This window comes from Carcharhinus amblyrhynchos, unplaced genomic scaffold, assembly GCF_965287045.1.
Source record: "Carcharhinus amblyrhynchos unplaced genomic scaffold, sCarAmb.v2.hapA chromosome_139, whole genome shotgun sequence".
Taxonomy (NCBI): domain Eukaryota; kingdom Metazoa; phylum Chordata; class Chondrichthyes; order Carcharhiniformes; family Carcharhinidae; genus Carcharhinus; species Carcharhinus amblyrhynchos.
The window spans coordinates 396,888-417,273 of NW_027649879.1; the positions used below are offsets into that span (position 1 = coordinate 396,888).

General features: G+C 49.5%; 1 protein-coding gene across 1 annotated transcript in view; it reads right to left on the reverse strand.

Annotated features, from left to right (window-relative positions):
• The window catches only part of LOC145338682 (equilibrative nucleobase transporter 1-like), a 56,545-nt gene extending 50,071 nt beyond the window's left edge, over positions 1 to 6,474 (reverse strand). Inside the window, exons 1-2 of the mRNA XM_080183071.1 lie at positions 6,418 to 6,474; positions 6,181 to 6,302 (exon numbers count right to left, since the gene is read on the reverse strand). The gene's annotated coding sequence lies outside the window, so the exon portion shown is untranslated. The remainder of the gene's footprint in view (positions 1 to 6,180; positions 6,303 to 6,417) is intronic.
• Between the last annotated feature and the right edge of the window lie 13,912 nt (positions 6,475 to 20,386).

The following is a 20,386-nucleotide window of genomic DNA, read 5'->3' on the forward strand; positions in this document are numbered from 1 at the left end:
CCTCAGCACTGACCCTCTGACAGTGCGGCACTCCCTCAGCACTGACCCTCTGACAGTGCGGCACTCCCTCAGCACTGACCCTCTGACAGTGCGGCACTCCCTCAGCACTGACCCTCTGACAGTGCGGCACTCCCTCAGCACTGACCCTCTGACAGTGCGGCACTCCCTCAGCACTGACCCTCTGACAGTGCGGCGCTCCCTCAGCACTGACCCTCTGACGGTGCGGCACTCCCTCAGCACTGACCCTCTGACAGTGCGGCACTCCCTCAGCACTGACCCTCTGACGGTGCGGCACTCCCTCAGCACTGACCCTCTGACAGTGCGGCACTCCCTCAGCACTGACCCTCTGACAGTGCGGCACTCCCTCAGCACTGACCCTCTGACAGTGCGGCACTCCCTCAGCACTGACCCTCTGACAGTGCGGCGCTCCCTCAGCACTGACCCTCTGACAGTGCGGCACTCCCTCAGCACTGACCCTCTGACAGTGCGGCGCTCCCTCAGCACTGACCCTCTGACAGTGCGGCGCTCCCTCAGCACTGACCCTCTGACAGTGCGGCACTCCCTCGGCACTGACTCTCTGACAGTGCGGCACTCCCTCAGCACTGACCCTCTGACAGTGCGGCGCTCCCTCAGCACTGACCCTCTGACAGTGCGGCACTCCCTCAGCACCGACCCTCTGACAGTGCGGCACTCCCTCAGCACTGACCCTCTGACAGTGCGGCGCTCCCTCAGCACTGACCCTCTGACAGTGCGGCACTCCCTCAGTACTGACCCTCTGACAGTGCGGCGCTCCCTCGGCACTGACCCTCTGACAGTGCGGCACTCCCTCAGCACTTACCCTCTGACAGTGCGGCACTCCCTCAGCACTGACCCTCTGACAGTGCGGCGCTCCCTCGGCACTGACCCTCTGACAGTGCGGCACTCCCTCGGCACTGACCCTCTGACAGTGCGGCGCTCCCTCAGCACTTACCCTCTGACAGTGCGGCACTCCCTCAGCACTGACCCTCTGACAGTGCGGCACTCCCTCAGCACTGACCCTCTGACAGTGCGGCGCTCCCTCAGCACTGACCCTCTGACAGTGCGGCACTCCCTCAGCACTGACCCTCTGACAGTGCGGCGCTCCCTCAGCACTGACCCTCTGACAGTGCAGCGCTCCCTCAGCACTGACCCTCTGACAGTGCGGCGCTCCCTCGGCACTGACCCTCTGACAGTGCGGCGCTCCCTCAGCACTGACCCTCTGACAGTGCGGCGCTCCCTCAGCACTGACCCTCTGACAGTGCAGCGCTCCCTCAGCACTGACCCTCTGACAGTGCGGCGCTCCCTCGGCACTGACCCTCTGACAGTGCGGCGCTCCCTCAGCACTGACCCTCTGACAGTGCGGCGCTCCCTCGGCACTGACCCTCTGACAGTGCGGCACTCCCTCAGCACTGACCCTCTGACAGTGCGGCGCTCCCTCGGCACTGACCCTCTGACAGTTCTCTGCAGCGTGTATATGTACAGGGATTGGGCAGACACTCAGCAGAAAATGAGCTGACATTTGGAACCAACCAACTTCCAGGAATCATTTCCCTTCCCAGAAGAGACAGACTCAGAATCAAATCAGGGGCAGGAACCCTGGCTGATTTCCCCTCTCTCTCTCTCTCTCTCTAACCCAGGGATCACTGGACAGTGATCAGGAGCAGGAACCCTGGCTGATTTCCCCTCTCCCTCTCTAACCCAGGGATCACTGGACAGTGATCAGGAGCAGGAACCCTGGCTGATTTCACCTCTCTCTCTAACCCAGGATCACTGGACAGTGATCAGGGGCAGGAACCCTGGCTGATTCCCCCCCTCTCTCTCTCTAACCCAGGATCACTGGACAGTGATCAGGAGCAGGAACCCTGGCTGATTTCCCCTCTCTCTCTCTCTCTCTAAGCCAGGGATCACTGGACAGTGATCAGGAGCAGGAACCCTGGCTGATTTCCCCCCTCTCTCTCTCTAACCCAGGATCACTGGACAGTGATCAGGAGCAGGAACCCTGGCTGATTTCGCCCCTCTCTCTTTATCTCTTGGTGGCCCTGTCTAATTCCTGGGTGAGTGGGGGTGTGTTCGTTACAGCTGAGTAAGATCAAATAACTGACTGCAAGGCATGGCATGTTATCTAGGCCTGTGCAACCGTTACTGAGAGAGGTGAAATGACAGAGGGAGACAGAGAGAGAGAGGGAGAGGGGGAGGGAGAGAGACAGAGATAGCACAGGGAAGAGAGAGAGACAGAGACATAGGAAGAGAGAGGGGGAGAGAGACAAAGACAGACACAAAATAGAGACAGAGGCAGAGGGAGAGAGAGAGAGAGACAGAAAGAGATCGAGACAGGGTACAGAGAGAGAAAGGAGTCTGACACAGCCAGTCCAACGCCGGCATACCCACATCATGACAGACACAAGGAGCAGAGACTGGACAACCAGTGAAATACAGGAGAATTATCAAAGCAGCCAAGTCTGGAAATGGAACAGGATATCGGTGGGAAGTACCTGTGCTGATGACAGACCCACTCTCCAAACGGGTGCTTCTCCAGCCTGTCTCTGTCAGTATTGATCACGTGGAGAATCAAGTAAAATTTCAAGTTCCCTCTGTAACAGGGGCCATCACCCAATGACAGAGGGTATCACAGCAGAGCAGATTGGACAGCATAAAGCACGTCATACCTTCCTGTACTCATTCATCGTAATCTCGCTCTGTCCCTGAATAAAACCCTCTCCTCAATCACCTCTCTCTCTGTCCCTGTGTAAAACCCTTCCTTAATCACCTCTCTCTCTGTCCCTGTGTAAAACAACCCTCTCCTTAATCACCACTCTCTCTCTCTCTCTGTCCCTGTGTAAAACTCTCTCCTCAATCACCACTCTCTCTCTCTCTCTGTCCCTGTGTAAAACCCTCTCCTTAATCACCACTCTCTCTCTCTCTGTCCCTGTGTAAAACCCTCTCCTTAATCACCACACTCTCTCTCTCTGTTTCTCTCTCTCTGTCTCTCTCTCTCTCCTTGTCTCTCTCTCTCTGTCCCTCACTCCCTGTCTCTCTCTGTCTCTCCCTCCCTGTCTCTCCCTCTGTCTCTCTCTCTCTCTCCCTCTCTCCCTCTCTCTCACTCACTCTCTGTCTCTCTCTGTCTCTCTCTCTGTCTCTCTCTGTCTCTCTCTCTGTCTCGCTCTCTCTCTGTCTCTCTCTCTCTGTCTCTCTCTCTACCTCTCTCTCTCTGTCTCCCCCTCTCTCCCTCTCTACCTCTCTCTCTCTGTCTCTCTCTCTCAGTCTGTCTGTCTCTCTCTCTGTCCCTCTCTATCCATCTCTCTCTCTCTGTCTCTCTCTATCTCTCCCTCTGTGTCTCTCTCTAATATTTACATTTGTTAATATCAATATTTACTAATATTTATATTTAAACACACACACAGCTCCAACACACACTAATATTCACTAATATTTATATTTAAACACACACACAGCTCCAACACACACTAATATTCACTAATATTTATATTTAAACACACACACAGCTCCAACACACACTAATATTCACTAATATTTATATTTAAACACACACAGCTCCAACACACACTAATATTCACTAATATTTATATTTAAACACACACAGCTCCAACACACACTAATATTCACTAATATTTATATATAAACACACACACAGCTCCAACACACACTAATATTCACTAATATTTATATATAAACACACACACAGCTCCAACACACACTAATATTCACTAATATTTATATATAAACTCACACACAGCTCCAACACACACTAATATTCACTAATATTTATATTTAAACACACACAGCTCCAACACACACTAATATTCACTAATATTTATATATAAACACACACACAGCTCCAACACACACTAATATTCACTAATATTTATATATAAACACACACACAGCTCCAACACACACTAATATTCACTAATATTTATATATAAACTCACACACAGCTCCAACACACACTAATATTCACTAATATTTATATTTAAACACACACAGCTCCAACACACACTAATATTCACTAATATTTATATATAAACACACACACAGCTCCAACACACACTAATATTCACTAATATTTATATATAAACACACACGCAGCTCCAACACACACTAATATTCACTAATATTTATATTTAAACACACACACGCTCCAACACACACTAATATTCACTAATATTTATATTTAAACACATACACAGATCCAACACACACTAATATTCACTAATATTTATATTTAAACACACACAGCTCCAACACACACTAATATTCACTAATATTTATATATAAACACACACACAGCTCCAACACATACTAATATTCACTAATATTTATATTTGAACACATACACAGCTCCAACACACACTAATATTCACTAATATTTATATATAAACAAACACACAGCTCCAACACACACTAATAGAACTTAGAACATAGAACATTACAGCGCGGAACAGGCCCTTCGGCCCACGATGTTGCGCCGACCAGTTAAAAAGCAATGGCCCTCTAACCTAAACCAATCCCTTTCCATCCATAAACCTATCCACGGATCTCTTAAATGCCCCCAAACTAGGCGCATTTACAACTGCAGCAGGCAGGGCATTCCAATCCCTCACCACCCTCTGGGTAAAGAACCTACCCCTGACATCTGTCCTATAACTACCCCCCCTTAATTTAAAGCCATGCCCCCTCGTGCTAGCTTTCTCCATCCGAGGAAAAAGGCTATCACTGTCCACCCTATCTAAACCTCTAATCATCTTATATGTTTCAATAAGGTCCCCTCTTAGCCGCCTTCTTTCTAACGAAAACAACCCCAAATCCCTCAGTCTCTCCTCATAGGACCTCCCCTCCATACCAGGCAACATCCTGGTAAACCTCCTCTGCACCCTCTCCAAAGCCTCCACATCCTTCCTATAATGTGGGGACCAGAACTGCACACAATACTCCAAGTGCAGCCGCACCAGAGTTGTGTACAGTTGCAACATGACGTTGCGGCTCCTAAATTCAATCCCCCTACCAATAAACGCCAAGACACCGTATGCCTTCCTAACAACCCTATCTACTTGATTCCCAACTTTCAGGGATCTATGTACACATACACCTAGATCCCTCTGCTCATCCACACTATTCAGAGTCCTACCGTTAGCCCTATACTCGATACATCTGAGCCCTATACTCTACACATCTAATATTCACTAATATTTATATATAAACACACACACAGCTCCAACACACACTAATATTCACTAATATTTATATTTAAACACACACAGCTCCAATACACACTAATATTCACATAAAAACACACACACAGCTCCAATACACACTAATATTCACTAATATTTATATATAAACACACACACAGCTCCAACACACACTAATATTCTCTAATATTTATATATAAACACACACACAGCTCCAACACACACTAATATTCACTAATATTTATATATAAACACACACACAGCTCCAACACACACTAATATTCACTAATATTTATATTTAAACACACACACAGCTCCAACACACACTAATATTCACTAATATTTATATATAAACACACACACAGCTCCAATACACACTAATATTCACTAATATTTATATATAAACACACACACAGCTCCAACACACACTAATATTCTCTAATATTTATATATAAACACACACACAGCTCCAACACACACTAATATTCACTAATATTTATATATAAACACACACACAGCTCCAACACACACTAATATTCACTAATATTTATCTATAAACACACACACAGCTCCAACACACGCTAATATTCACTAATATTTATATATAAACACACACACAGCTCCAACACACACTAATATTCTCTAATATTTATATATAAACACACACACAGCTCCAACACACACTAATATTCTCTAATATTTATATATAAACACACACACAGCTCCAACACACACTAATATTCACTAATATTTATCTATAAACACACACACAGCTCCAACACACGCTAATATTCACTAATATTTATATATAAACACGCACACACAGCTCGAATGTAGGAGTAAAATGTTCAGACTGATTTGGTTTCGCAGTTGAATTGTATCGAGGTTAAAGAGCTGGAATTAAAATTTCCTGCTTTCTCTGTCCGGCGATGTGAGATGTTTATCAGCCTACCCACCTTCGGGAGGAGTCAGTCGCTGTTATTTCCTCCCAGGCCCCCGGAACACTTTCCATCTTTGGCCTTCACCAGGGGGTGAGACATTTTCCATGTCTCAAAGGCGAGGTGTGAGGTGATGCTGTGCAAAAAGAAGGACATGCAGACGTCAGTCTTTCACTGAACGAGATGGGGTGAAAGACCGAGATTTAACTGGCAAATACGTGCAAAAGTGTAAAACATGTTTTGTTGCTGACTTGCTACAACTGACGATAAAGAGCTGAGCTGCTCCTCTGTAACCCGAGAACTGCTGCGGTCATCACCATCATCTGGGGAAGTAATAAAGAGCTTGCATTATGCATGGAGCCCAGCGCTGCGGGTGTAGTTAGTCGACAGAGTGCTTTTACATCGCTGTTACTCAAGCGGATGAGTTTTTGGAGACTGTGAATCCCTGGAGTGTCTCCAGGGGAAGGTAGCGTGGTATCTCATAAGAACGTAAGAAATAGGAGCAGGAGTAGGCCATCTAGCCCTTCGAGCCTGCCCCGCCATTCAATAAGATCATAGCTGATCTGAAGTGGATCAGTTCCTCTTTCCCGCTCTCTCCCCATAACCCTTAATTCCCTTGTCTATCAGAAACCTATCCACCCGTGACTAAAATATATTTAACTCTCGCTGATCAAGGACTCGCAGAGCTCTGCTGCCCGAATTTTTGGCCACTGAGCCAACTTGACCAGGGGGAATGCACGCTGTGTGGACATTACCAGGGTGAGCAGATCAGAGGCGGGGGTTCAACTCCCCTTCAGGGTACAGCACAAGGGTCGGGCCCCCTTGTACAGGGTTCGAGTCCCCTGTAAGCCGTGGCCCCCTGGTTTCATTGATTACCTGTGTAACAGCACCAAAGCCCGCCGTCACCAACTTACTTCACTCACATCTGCGCACGTCCAGCTCTCTGGCTGCTGAATGCAGGCTGACTGACCTGCTTTAAATCAGGAACACGAGGCTAATCATCAGATCGGGACTCGAGCAAGCCAACCTCACCAGCCTTGCTGAAGTCATCACAACCTCATCCCAAATGGATTCAGATCCTTTCTTTCTTTCACTGTTAAACCCGCTCTGTGGCACCTGATGGCACCCTGATCTCCCGCTGCTCCAATCATTCATACTTTAATCCTTTGTTAGCCTTTTTTCATCAATCTTTAATGTCTGTGTGTGTGTGTGTGTGTGTGTGTGTGTGTGTGTGTGTGTGTTGGGTCGTTTTTTTAATGTTGGCAAGTGCGAGGTGGTCCACTTTGGTAGGAATAATGGTAGGAAGGACTATTACTTACATGGCGAAAAACTGCAGCAGGCGACGGTGCAGAGGGACCTCGGGGTCCTTGTGCATGAGTCGCAAAAACCCAGCCTGCAGGTGCAGCAGGTGGTCAGGAAGGCGAATGGGATGCTGGCCTTCATAGCGAGGGGGATTGAATATAAAAGTAGGGAGGTCTTGCTGCGGCTGTATAGGGCATTGGTGAGGCCGCAGCTGGAGTACTGTGTGCAGTTTTGGGTGCCGCACTTACGCAAGGATATTTTGGCCTTGGAGGGAGTGCAGAAGAGGTTTACTAGGCTGATACTGGAGTTGAGGGGGTTGAGCTATGAGGAGAGGCTGAATAAACTAGGCTTGTACTCGTTAGAGTTTAGAAGAATGAGGGGAGATCTCATTGAGACGTATAAGATGATGAATGGGATGGATAGGATAGAGGTGGAGAGACTCTTCCCGCTCAGAAAGGACAGTAGGACTAGGGGGCACAGCCTCAAGATAAAAGGGAGGCGGTTTAGAACGGAGTTGAGGAGGAACTTCTTCACTCAAAGGGTGGTGAATCTCTGGAATTCTCTGCCCGTTGAAGTGGTGGAGGCTGCCTCGCTAAATATTTTTAAGAAGCGGGTTGATGGGTTTTTGATAAGAGAGGGGATTAAGGGTTATGGGGAGAGGGCGGGAAAGTGGAACTGAGCCACGACAGATCAGCCATGATCTTATTGAATGGCGGGGCAGGCTCGAAGGGCTGGATGGCCTACTCCTGCTCCTATTTCTTATGTTCTAATGTCTGTGTGTAACCGTGCCTCACACCGGCTGGCAGGATAGAACAGATCCCCTCCCTAATCGCTCGGGAAGGCATCTGTGCCTCCTCCCAAGGGGACCACCCTACTGATACACGTATCAACACGACGGACACAGAAGCCTGAACCACATTCCGAAATGGGTGGAGGAGAAGGAAAGCTTAGAGAGGCCTGGGATGGTCTGCGTATTTCCAGTGGCGAGATGCAGCATGAGTTCAGGGAGAGAGGGGAGAGGGGGGGGGTGGGTTTGGAGAAGGGCCGAGAAATCACAAAGGGAAGGGGTGGAGGGGTGGGGGTGAATGTTAAAGTCAAGATCTTGGTCTCCCGGCGTCCCCACGAAACAAACCAAAACCAAATCACTTCCCTGCGGACACAGGGGACCGAAGTGGGGGGGGAATGTTGGTCACCCAATCTTCACAGCCCAGCTGAGGATCCCCCCCCCCCCCCCCCGCAATATCCCTGCTGATGTCCCTGACAGTACGATCAGAGGGGATCTCCCCCCCCCTCCCGCACCACCACCCCTCAGCTGCAGACCCCCAGGATTCATAGCAACTGCATCCTCCAAGAACCCCTCCCCATCTCACCCCAAAACCAGATCCCAGGCCAACTTCCCAGTTGGCCTGTTCCTGCTCCTATTTCTTATGTTCTTATGTTCCCCCTCTCCCACAACACCAGGGCGACAGTTGCCCCTCTGTGCCCTTCCTGGGAACACCCTTTAGTTCCCTCACTTGTATATTCCCCGGGCTGTATTTTAATAGTCCGGACTCTGTACGCAGATAGAGGACACGTAGCAGGAACCTGACAAGGATGCGCCAACGTTTCCTTTGGATATTGTTTGGGTGCACCTCAACGCGTCCGAACACCAAATCGCCAGCTTGCAAATGCCCTTGTATCCAGCTCTAAAGGAAGTGTTTGCAACGGCTCGTGTCACATGGAGAGGAAGACGGGACCTGCCTCAGCTTGTTAGAGCTCTCCAGCACTGCGATAGCAGGCAGCAAAATCGAGAAGTAACGTTACAGACAGTCCAGCAGCCCGAGGTGGAGCAGGCGGGCTGGGGGAGAAGGCAGCTACGCAAGTGAATGGTTCACCCGCTGTCTCCAGGGACACTGGTCCTGGGGCGGCCTCCAGAGACGTTCACCTGTCCCTCCCCCCCCCACAAGCGCCTGCACCCCCAATAACTCCCTATACCATACATCACCACTTAATTAGCCTCCAATGTCAATATCTGTGACTGAAGATGGTGCGGAGTTTACTTGTACAATCGCTATGTTATGTTGTTCCTGCGATAGCATCTCTTTCCTGTTAGTTGTCTTGCTTTCTCTGACCTTGTCAGGTTCTCACTGTGTGGTTATCAGGAGTCAGTATTGTTCTGGAACTGCACTCGCTCGCTGCCAGCAGAGTCTGTCTCTGTGCTCACAACAGTAAAACTTATGGAGCTGCAACTTAATACACCCGGCCGTTTACTTTGCAGATTACTCGAATACTTGCACTTGGTGCGTGTAACCTGACCCTGTTCCTCACCTGTCAACGTTTTGTGGGTGGACAAAAGTTTACAACTGCTGCTACAGAAAAATATCTGCACTCATCTGGGGCGGTGAGGGGCGCTCCGTACATTAGCTACTCAGGGGAATCCGAACTGTACCCTCATCTTAAACATCAAACATAAAAATAATTCGTCAGAGGAATACACTAGTTTTAAAAGTACAAAATCAATTAAAAGGGAGGCACCAAAATTAAGAGAATGAAATAAATATATTTTGTTTTGATTTGATTTATAATTGTCACGTGTATCAGGATACAGTGAAAAGTATTGTTTCTTGCGCACTATACAAAGCATACTGTTCATAGAGAAGGAGAGAGTGCAGAATGTAGTGTTACAGTCACGGCGAGGGTGTAGAGAAAGATCAACTTAATATTGGATTTATTATTGTCACATGTTGGGATACAGTGAAAAGTATTGTTTCTTGCGCACTATACAAAGCATACTGTTCATAGAGAAGGAGAGAGTGCAGAATGTAGTGTTACAGTCACAGCGAGGGTGTAGAGAAAGATCAACTTAATATTGGATTTATTATTGTCACATGTTGGGATACAGTGAAAAGTATTGTTTCTTGCGCACTATACAAAGCATACTGTTCATAGAGAAGGAGAGAGTGCAGAATGTAGTGTTACAGTCACAGCGAGGGTGTAGAGAAAGATCAACTTAATATTGGATTTATTATTGTCACATGTTGGGATACAGTGAAAAGTATTGTTTCTTGCGCACTATACAAAGCATACTGTTCATAGAGAAGGAGAGAGTGCAGAATGTAGTGTTACAGTCACAGCGAGGGTGTAGAGAAAGATCAACTTAATATTGGATTTATTATTGTCACAGGTTGGGATACAGTGAAAAGTATTATTTCTTGCGCTCTATACAAAGCATACCATTCATAGAGAAGGAAAGGACAGAGTGCAGAATGCAGTGTTACAGTCACAGCGAGGGTGTAGAGAGAGATCAACTTAATATTGGATTTATTATTGTCACATGTTGGGACACAGTGAAAAGTACTGTGTTTCTTGCGCTCTATACAAAGCATACCATTCATAGAGTACAGAGGGGAGAAGGAAAAGGATTTGATTTATTATTGTCACTGGGATACAGTGAAAAGTGTTGTTTCTTGTGTGCTGTACAGACAAAGCGTACCGTTCATAGAGAAGATAAGGAGAGGATGCAGAAGGTAGAACCTTAGTTAGGCCGCACTTGGAAATATAGTGTTCAATTGTTCTCTGCAGCATTGAACCTGGTGGCTGTGGCTGTGGTGAGTGACTGATTTGAATTAAAAACCGCTTTTTTCCTCTACTTCCGGTTCTCAGGGCTTGTTAGAGTGTAGTTTACTTCTGTAAAGAATGAGGGGAGATCTCATTGAGACGTACAAGATGATGAATGGGATGGATAGGATAGAGGTGGAGAGACTCTTCCCGCTCAAAAAAGACAGTAGGACTAGGGGGCACAGTCTCAAGATAAAGGGGGGGGCGGTTTAGAACGGAGTTGAGTAGGAACTTCTTCACTCAAAGGGTGGTGAATCTCTGGAATTCTCTGCCCGTTGAAGTGGTGGAGGCTGCCTCGCTAAATATTTTTAAGAAGCGGGTTGATGGGTTTTTGATAAGAGAGGGGATTAAGGGTTATGGGGAGAGGGCGGGAAAGTGGAATTGAGCCACGACAGATCAGCCATGATCTTATTGAATGGCGGGGCAGGCTCGAAGGGCTAGATGGCCTACTCCTGCTCCTATTTCTTATGTTCTTATGTACCGGAAGTTAGGCCAGGGGATTGTCGTTAAGGGGGAACGGGGGGTATAAAAAAGGGGTAGCAGTATAGAGCGGGCAGCGTCGGGAGCGGGCAGTGGAGTGAGTGGGAACTGAGTGAGAAGGGCTTTGGCTCGCTGGGCTTAGGCGAGTGCAGGCTTGGAGAAGGTGAGAGACAGATTTTTACCTTTGGGCACTTACAGGAGGTTGGGACATGGTAGGGAATATAGGGAGGAATGCAAGTTGTGTCAGGTGCCACATGTGGGAGTTCCTGGTGGTGTCACGGGTCCCCAAGGTCCACATCTGCAGTCAATGTTTAGAACTGCAGCGATTGAGGGCCCGGGTCAGGCAACTCGAGGGGCGTCTAGTCAGGGAGAACGAGGAGATAATGGCTGGGAACCATGAGCAGGAGGAGGTCTCAAGGGCTGAAGAGAAGGGAGGATGGACGACTGTTAGGAGGGGAAAGACGAAGAAGAAGAGTAGTCAGCGTCCCCCGGCCTCCCCGGAGGCCCCCCATGGTTCATCGACAGGGGCACAGAAAGATAGGCAGGAAGGGGAGACTGACTTAGAGGGACAGAAGGGGGCTGGCAAGGTGATAGTGGTAGGGGATGGGAGGGTCCGAGGTATCGATAGGAGGTTCTGTGGGCAGGGGCGCGACTCCAGGATGGTGGTCTGCCTCCCTGGAGCAGGGGTAAAGGATGTAACGGAAAGGGTAGAGGGAATTCTGAAAGGGGAGGGGACCCAGGCAGAGGTCATAGTACACGTAGGGGAGGGGGACATAGGAAGGAGGAGTAGGGGAGAGGTCCGTAGGCAATGTAGGGAGTTGGGGTCCAAACTAAAGAGCAGGACCTCCAGGGTGGCACTGTCTGGGTTGCTGCCCAGTACGAGCAGGGCTAAGAATGACGAGATCATGCAGTTGAATGCATGGTTGAGGGACTGGTGTAGGGTAGAGGGGTTTACTTTTGTGGATCACTGGGAGGTGTTTAGGAGAGAAGGGCAACTGTACAGGAGGGGTGGGGAGGATTTGAACAGGAGGGGGACTAGTGTCTTAGCGGGGAGGTTAGCTGGGGGGTTTATGAAGGATTTAAACCAATAGGGAGGGGGGGTGGGGAGGTGGCTGGGAGAGAGACGGGTGAAAGGAAAAGTATCAGGGAGAAGGAGGTTCCGAGGGACACTTGTGGGTTGAACTGTGTCTGTTTCAATGCTAGGAGTGTGGCAGGGAAAACGGATGAGCTTAGGGCCTTGATGTTTGTGAGGCAGTTGGATGTGGTGGCTGTAACGGAGACGTGGTTACGGGAAGGGCAGGACTGGCAGCTGAATGTTCCTGGGTACAGGTGTTTTAGGTGTGACAGAGGAGGGTTGAAGAGAGGTGGAGGGGTGGCACTGTTAGTCAAGGAAAACATCACAGTAGTGCAGAGGGAGGACGATATGGAAGAGACAGGGATTGAGTCACTGTGGGTGGAGTTGAGGAATAAAAAGGGAGAGATTACATTGCTAGGGGTGTACTATAGGCCACCCAACAGCCCGAGGTCAGTGGAGGAAGGCATTTGCAGGGGCATTTTGGACAGGTGCAGGAAGAATAGAGTGGTTGTAGTGGGTGATTTTAATTTTCCCGGAGTGAATTGGAGGGGGCCCAGAGCTGGGGGTACGGAGGGAGAGGAGTTTGTGAAATGTGTTATGGAAGGGTTGCTAGAACAGTATGTAACTAGCCCGACTAGGGGAGGGGCTATACTGGATTTAGTGTTGGGAAACGAGCCGGGGCAGGTGGGAGAGGTAGAGGTAGGCGAACATGTGGCTAACAGTGACCACAAGTCCGTCTACTTTAGGATAAAAATGGAAAGGGACGAGTGCCGTCCGAACAGGAGTGTGCTGAACTGGGGAAAGGCGAGCTATAGCAGGATTAGGAGGGAGCTGCAGCAAACTGACTGGGAGGGACTGTTAGCTGGCAAGTCCACGGTTGGCAAGTGGGAGGCTTTTAGGGACAAAATGAAATGGTTGCAGGGGAGGTTTGTTCCGGTTAAGCGAAAGGATGGGAAAGGTAGGATTAGAGAGCCGTGGATTACGGGGGATATTGAAGACTTGGTCAGGAAGAAGAGGGAGGCGTATGTTAGGTCGAAACGACTGGGTACGGAGTGTGCGCTGGAGGAATATAGAGAGAGTAGGAGGGAGCTAAAAAGGGGAATTAGAAGGGCGAAGAGAGGGCATGAGATGGCTTTGGCTGGTAGGATTAAGGAAAATCCAAAGGCATTTTATTCCTATATTAGGAGCAAGAGAGTAGTTAGAGGGAAAATTGGTCCTCTTAGGGACAAGAGTGGAGAGTTGTGTATTGAGTCGGAGGGAATGGGGGAGCTCCTGAATGAATACTTTGCGTCGGTATTCACGAAGGAGAGGGGTTCGGAATCGTGCGGTCTCTTGGAGGGAGCTGAGGATCAGTTGCAGGAGATAGTTATTACGAGAGAGGAAGTGCTAGGGCTTTTAGGTAGCGTAAGGAAGGATAAAGCTCCGGGGCCTGATGGTATTTATCCCAGGCTGCTTAGGGAGGTGAAAGATGAAATTGCTGGGCCTCTGGCGCACATCTTTGTCTCTTCTTTGGACACAGGTGAGGTCCCAGAAGACTGGAGGGTAGCAAATGTGGTCCCGCTGTTCAAAAAAGGTAGTAGGGATAACCCTGGGAATTATAGGCCGGTGAGTTTGACATCGGTGGTAGGGAAATTAATGGAAAAAGTACTTAGGGGTAGGATGTATGAGCATTTGGAGCGTTGCGATCTGATTAGGGATACGCAACATGGCTTTGTTAGAGGGAGGTCTTGCCTTACGAATCTGGTGGAATTCTTTGAGGAGGTGACAAAAGCGGTTGACGATGGGGGAGCCGTTGATGTCATCTATATGGATTTCAGTAAGGCGTTTGACAAAGTCCCTCACGGTAGGCTGGTAGAAAAGGTTAAGGCGCATGGGATACGAGGTCAGGTAGCTAGGTGGATTGAGAACTGGCTGGGAAATAGGAGACAGAGGGTAGTTGTGGAGGGGACCTTGTCAGGCTGGAGGCCAGTGACCAGTGGTGTGCCGCAGGGCTCGGTACTGGGACCTCTCCTCTTTGTAGTCTACATAAATGACTTGGAAGAGAGCGTAGGTGGTGTGATCAGCAAGTTTGCTGATGACACCAAGATGGCAGGGTTGGCGGGTACGGAACTGGATTGTCAGGTGATACAACAGGATATAGATAGGTTGGTGCAGTGGGCAGATAGGTGGCAGATGGCATTTAATCCTGACAAATGCGAGGTGATGCATTTTGGAAGGAATAATGCAGAGAGGAGCTATGTGATAAAAGGTAGGCCGATTAGGACTATAGACATACAGAGGGAGCTGGGAGTGCAGGTTCACAAATCCATGAAGGTTGCATCACAAGTGGAGAAGGTTGTTAGGAAGGCTTATGGGATGTTAGCCTTTATAGGAAGGGGCTTAGAGTATAAAAGCTGCCGTCTAATGCTTCAGTTATACAGAACGTTGGTTAGACCGCATTTGGAGTACTGCGTCCAGTTCTGGTCACCTTATTACCGGAAGGATGTGGAGTCTCTGGAAAGGGTGCAGAGGAGGTTTACCAGGATGTTGCCTGGCATGGGGGGACTGGGTTACGAGGAGAGATTGAAGAGACTGGGGCTATTCTCCTTGGAAAGAAGGAGATTGAGAGGGGACATGATAGAAGTATATAAGATACTGAAGGGAATAGATAGAGTTAATAGTGAGAGACTGCTCCCTAGACTGGGTACGAACACGAGAGGTCATCACTTAAGGGTGAGGGGGGAGAGGTATAATTTGGAGGTAAGAGGAAGGTTCTTTACACAGAGAGTTGTGGGGGTCTGGAATGCGCTACCGAGTAGGGTGGTGGAGGCAGGAACGTTGGACTCGTTTAAGATGCAGTTAGATAGGCATATGAGTGAAACGAGGATGGAGGGATATGGTAGGGGCTATTAAATAGGGTTAAACCTCGGGAGACACCGGAAGGGCAGGCTGTAAGATTAATATTTTTTGTCTTTATTCCACAGGTGGAGGTCCACCTCGTGTCAAGCGAGGGGCATGCACACGGCGGGTCGTGCGTGGGCTGCTCTTGGAAGTCCAGGAGTGGCCTAGTACTTCATGTCGGTGTGTGTGCTTGATCCTGGACCGGTAGACAGGCGCCGCAACAGCTCAGTGACTAGCACTGCTAGCTGAGCAGATACATGGATTTGGGCCTGTGTCTGTGGGAGTTTGCGCATTCTCCCTGTGGTTGCGTGGGTTTCCTCCGGGCGCTCCGGTTTCCTCCCACACCCCAAAGATGTGCTCTTAGGCTGATTGGTTTTACCAAATTGACACTATTTCTTCCCTGAATCTGACTGAGTAGGGTCCCATTCGTAGACATGCAGGGTAGAATAGGTGTAGGGTGATGCGGCGGCGCGGGCTCGTTGGGCCGAAGGGCCTGTTTCCCGTGCTGGGTTGTTCTTTGTTCTTTAATTCTGGGTCACCCACACTACCAGAAGGATGTGGAGGCTTTGGAGAGGGTACAGAAAAGATTTACCAGGATGTTGCCTGGTATGGAGGACATTAGCTATGAGGAGAGGTTGGAGAAACTTGGTTTGTTCTCACTGGAGGTTGAGGAGAGACCTGATAGAAGTCGACAAGATTATAAGAGGCACGGACAGAGTGGATAGTCAGAAGCTTTTCCCCAGGGTGGAAGAGTCAATTACGCGGGGGGGCACAGGTTTAAGGTGCGAGGGGCAAGGTTTAAAGGAGATGTACAAGGCAGATTTTTTACACAGAGGGGGGGTGGGTGCCTGGAACTCACTGCCGGGGGAGGGAGTGGGAGCGGATACGATAGTGAGTTTTAAGGGGCGTCTGGACAAATCCATGAACAGGCTGGGAATAGAGGGATATGGTCCCCGGAAGGGTAGGGGGTTTTAGTTCAGTCGGGGGGGCAGCATGGTCAGGGCAGGCTTGGAGGGGCCGAAGGGCCTGTTCCTGAGCTGGAATTTTCTTTGTTCTTCGTTCCTTGTAGTGTTACAGTCACAGCGAGGGTGTAGAGAAAGATCAGCTTAATGTGAGGTAGGTCCATTCAAAAGTCTGACAGCAGCAGGGAAGAAGCTGTTCTTGAGTCGGTCGGTACGGGACCTCAGACTTTTGTATCTTTTTCCCCGATGGAAGAAGGTGGAAGAGAGAATGTCCGGGGTGTGTGTTGGGGGGGGTCCTTGATTATACCGGCTGCTTTTCCCCGAGGCAGCGGGAAGTGTAGACAGAGTCAATGGATGGGAGGCTGGTTTGTGTGATGGATTGGGGGCTACATTCACCACCCTTTTGTAGTTCCACTGGTTATATAAATGATAAGTAGAATGAAATAACACGAGGAACTCCCTGTAAACGTGATAATATGATGAGTACTGTGGTAATATAAACAGTTTTAAAGCTGATTAAATTGGATATCCTGAATTAAACAATTGGGCATATTAAAATCAAACACAGTCAAACCTCAGGCAGGCCAACTGTATAAACCTGCCTGGGCTAGACCCATCAGTCACCCAAAGCTCGTCACACCCTCCTGATACTTAGCAGGAGATCACTGCTCTCCATTGAAACACACCGGCTTATTGTTCGAAACCCAGAGCGGGCCAGGCTCTCTCTGTTACCGAGAGTTGCTGCCGTTACCCTATCTGATAACAGGTTAGATGTGTTGTCGGAAAAAGTTACCTCTGAGACCAGTTACGAGTCAAAGTACAGCAAGTTTTATTTGGGAGATACACCTGGGTCTGAACAGCGGTTCCCCAGGCTTCATTCTCAGCAGGTTCCCAGGCCGTGAGCTGTCCTCCATCGCGGGAACATTGCTGCCTCCGCATTTCTCCATGGTTATCTCAAGGCCGCAATTGTCAGTGGCGCGATTAGCCCTTAGCTAACACACAGGCCGGCAAAACAAGTTAAAGTTCACGGGGGCCGGTATATATCAATCTTATGTTCGTAGGTTGTACGGTGCTTAATATGTTGGTGCGTGACACATTGGGGGTACAGAACGAACATATATCAATATATTTCCGGCAATGTAAGTTTCACTATGTTCGGACAGAAGTCCATAATGTTAAAGACACAAACATAGATACACACTGGGTCAGCTACATTCCTGAACGGACTATCATAAACTTGTATACAACAGTGGCAATCTGGGACACACAAAAACAAGATGAAATCAACCCTTACAGTACGTTTTATAACCACTCTCCAAGTATTACAAAGTTCATTAACCCATTCCCTACTTCACTCCCCGCTGTTGGTCGGGGGACCAGTCGGGCATGGCCCCCCGCCACGGCCAATTTAGAACCAACTGTTACCGGCATATGGGCCGAACCCCGTTGTCAGGAGATCCCTGTACCTCCTGTATAACCCGGGTTGTTACTGTTTTACAGCAGGCCATCAACAGTGTCGTACAAACACGGCGAGCAATAATAATTAGAATTAATACAATTAATCCATGCATCAGGTAGGAATCCCACAACCCGAAACATTGAATATAAGAACGTAAGAAATAGGAGCAGGAGTAGGCCAACTAGCCCTTCGAGCCTGCCCCGCCATTCAATAAGATCATGGCTGATCTGTCGTGGCTCAGTTCCACATTCCCGCCCTCTCCCCATAACCCTTAATCCCCTCGCTTATCAAAAACCCATCAACCCGCGTCTTAAATATATTTAGCGAGGCAGCCTCCACCACTTCAACGGGCAGAGAATTCCAGAGATTCACCACCCTTTGAGTGAAGAAGTTCCTCCTCAACTCCGTTCTAAACCGCCCCCCCTTTATCTTGAGGCTGTGCCCCCTAGTCCTACTGTCCTTTCTGAGCGGGAAGAGTCTCTCCACCTCTATCCTATCCATCCCATTCATCATCTTATACGTCTCAATGAGATCTCCCCTCATTCTTCTAAACTCTAACGAGTACAAGCCTAGTTTATTCAGCCTCTCCTCATAGCTCAACCCCCTCAACTCCGGCATCAGCCTAGTAAACCTCCTCCGCACTCCCTCCAAGGCCAAAATATCCTTGCGTAAGTGCGGCGACCAAAACTGCACACAGTACTCCAGCTGCGGCCTCACCAATGCCCTATACAGCTGCAGCAAGACCTCCCTACTTTTATATTCAATCCCCCTCGCTATGAAGGCCAGCATCCCATTCGCCTTCCTGACCACCTGCTGCACCTGCAAGCTGGGTTTTTGCGACTCATGCACAAGGACCCCGAGGTCCCTCTGCACCGTCGCCTGCTGCAGTTTTTCGCCACGTAAGTAATAATCCTTCCTACCATTATTCCTACCAAAGTGGACCACCTCACACTTGCCAACATTAAATTGCCAGCCCCGAGGGTTAGAATCTTGATATTGGTTCCCTTTGTCTTGTTTGATACGATCTGCCAAGTGAGTTATACCCTCTGGAATGTACATACAACAGTCAGAGCCAACTGTCTCGCATGTCCCTCCTTGGGAGGCTAGCACTTAACCGAGAGCCAATCTATTCTATAAGAGAAAGGTCCAGAGAGCTACAGCCTCTGCTGATATCTCAGAGACGGCTGCGCTGACCCCCTCAAACCCCCTCTTTAGTCTCATTTGCAATTCTCTCTCTAGGGTCGAGCCCGTAAGTTCCTGCGCTGTCCTGTAGAACGGGAACGCTAACACGAGGAACTGCTCTGTCCCACTAATGGCTCGCTGGGTCTCGAGCGAGTGCATCTCGGGTTGGTTCCGTACGTCGGTGCAATGGTGAACGCAGGGCACCGCACACGCTAAATAACGTGACCCCGTCCAGTCCCACAGAAGCCAAGGATTCAGCAGAGGAAATAGGTGCCGTTGTCGGCAGTCATGCTGCTCACACAGGCGGAGGAGAGACTATCGGAGACACTGTCTGTGGGGCAGTGGATTCTGACCCGAGTCCAGGAGCTACAGGTAACGTTAATCCGCTGAATACAGTAACTGCGGCCAACAGATATGGACCCACTTCTCACCGGGCAGATAGAACCTCTCTGCTCATTTCTCACAACCCGGGGAGGGTCTGATCTATTGTAGCGAGGCTGCTAACAGGGCCAAGGCTGTGAGAAACAGCAGGAGGATCACCGTATTCCTTCATTATAACCCGCGTGACTGTAATACAACGGTCCAAATGTCCGCACGCAAACCTAGCATGAACCCGATCGTCCGCACACAACCTCACACCAACCCGATCGCCCGCACACAACCTCACACCAAACCCGATCGTCCGCACACAACCTCACACCAACCCGATCGTCCGCACACAACCTCACACCAACCCGATCGTCCGCACACAACCTCACACCAACCCGATCGTCCGCACGCAACCTCACACCAACCCGATCACCCGCACACAACCTCACACCAACCCGATCGCCCACACACAACCTCACACCAACCCGATCGTCCGCACGCAACCTCACACCAACCCGATCACCCGCAGACAACCTCACACCAACCCGATCACCCGCACACAACCTCACACCAACCCGATCGCCCACACACAACCTCACACCAACCCGATCGTCCGCACGCAACCTCACACCAACCCGATCGTCCGCACGCAACCTCACACCAACCCGATCGTCCGCACGCAACCTCACACCAACCCGATCGCCCGCACACAACCTCACACCAACCCGATCGTCCGCACACAACCTCACACCAACCCGATCACCCGCAGACAACCTCACACCAACCCGATCACCCGCACACAACCTCACACCAACCCGATCGTCCGCACGCAACCTCACACCAACCCGATCGTCCGCACGCAACCTCACACCAACCCGATCGTCCGCACACAACCTCACACCAACCCGATCGCC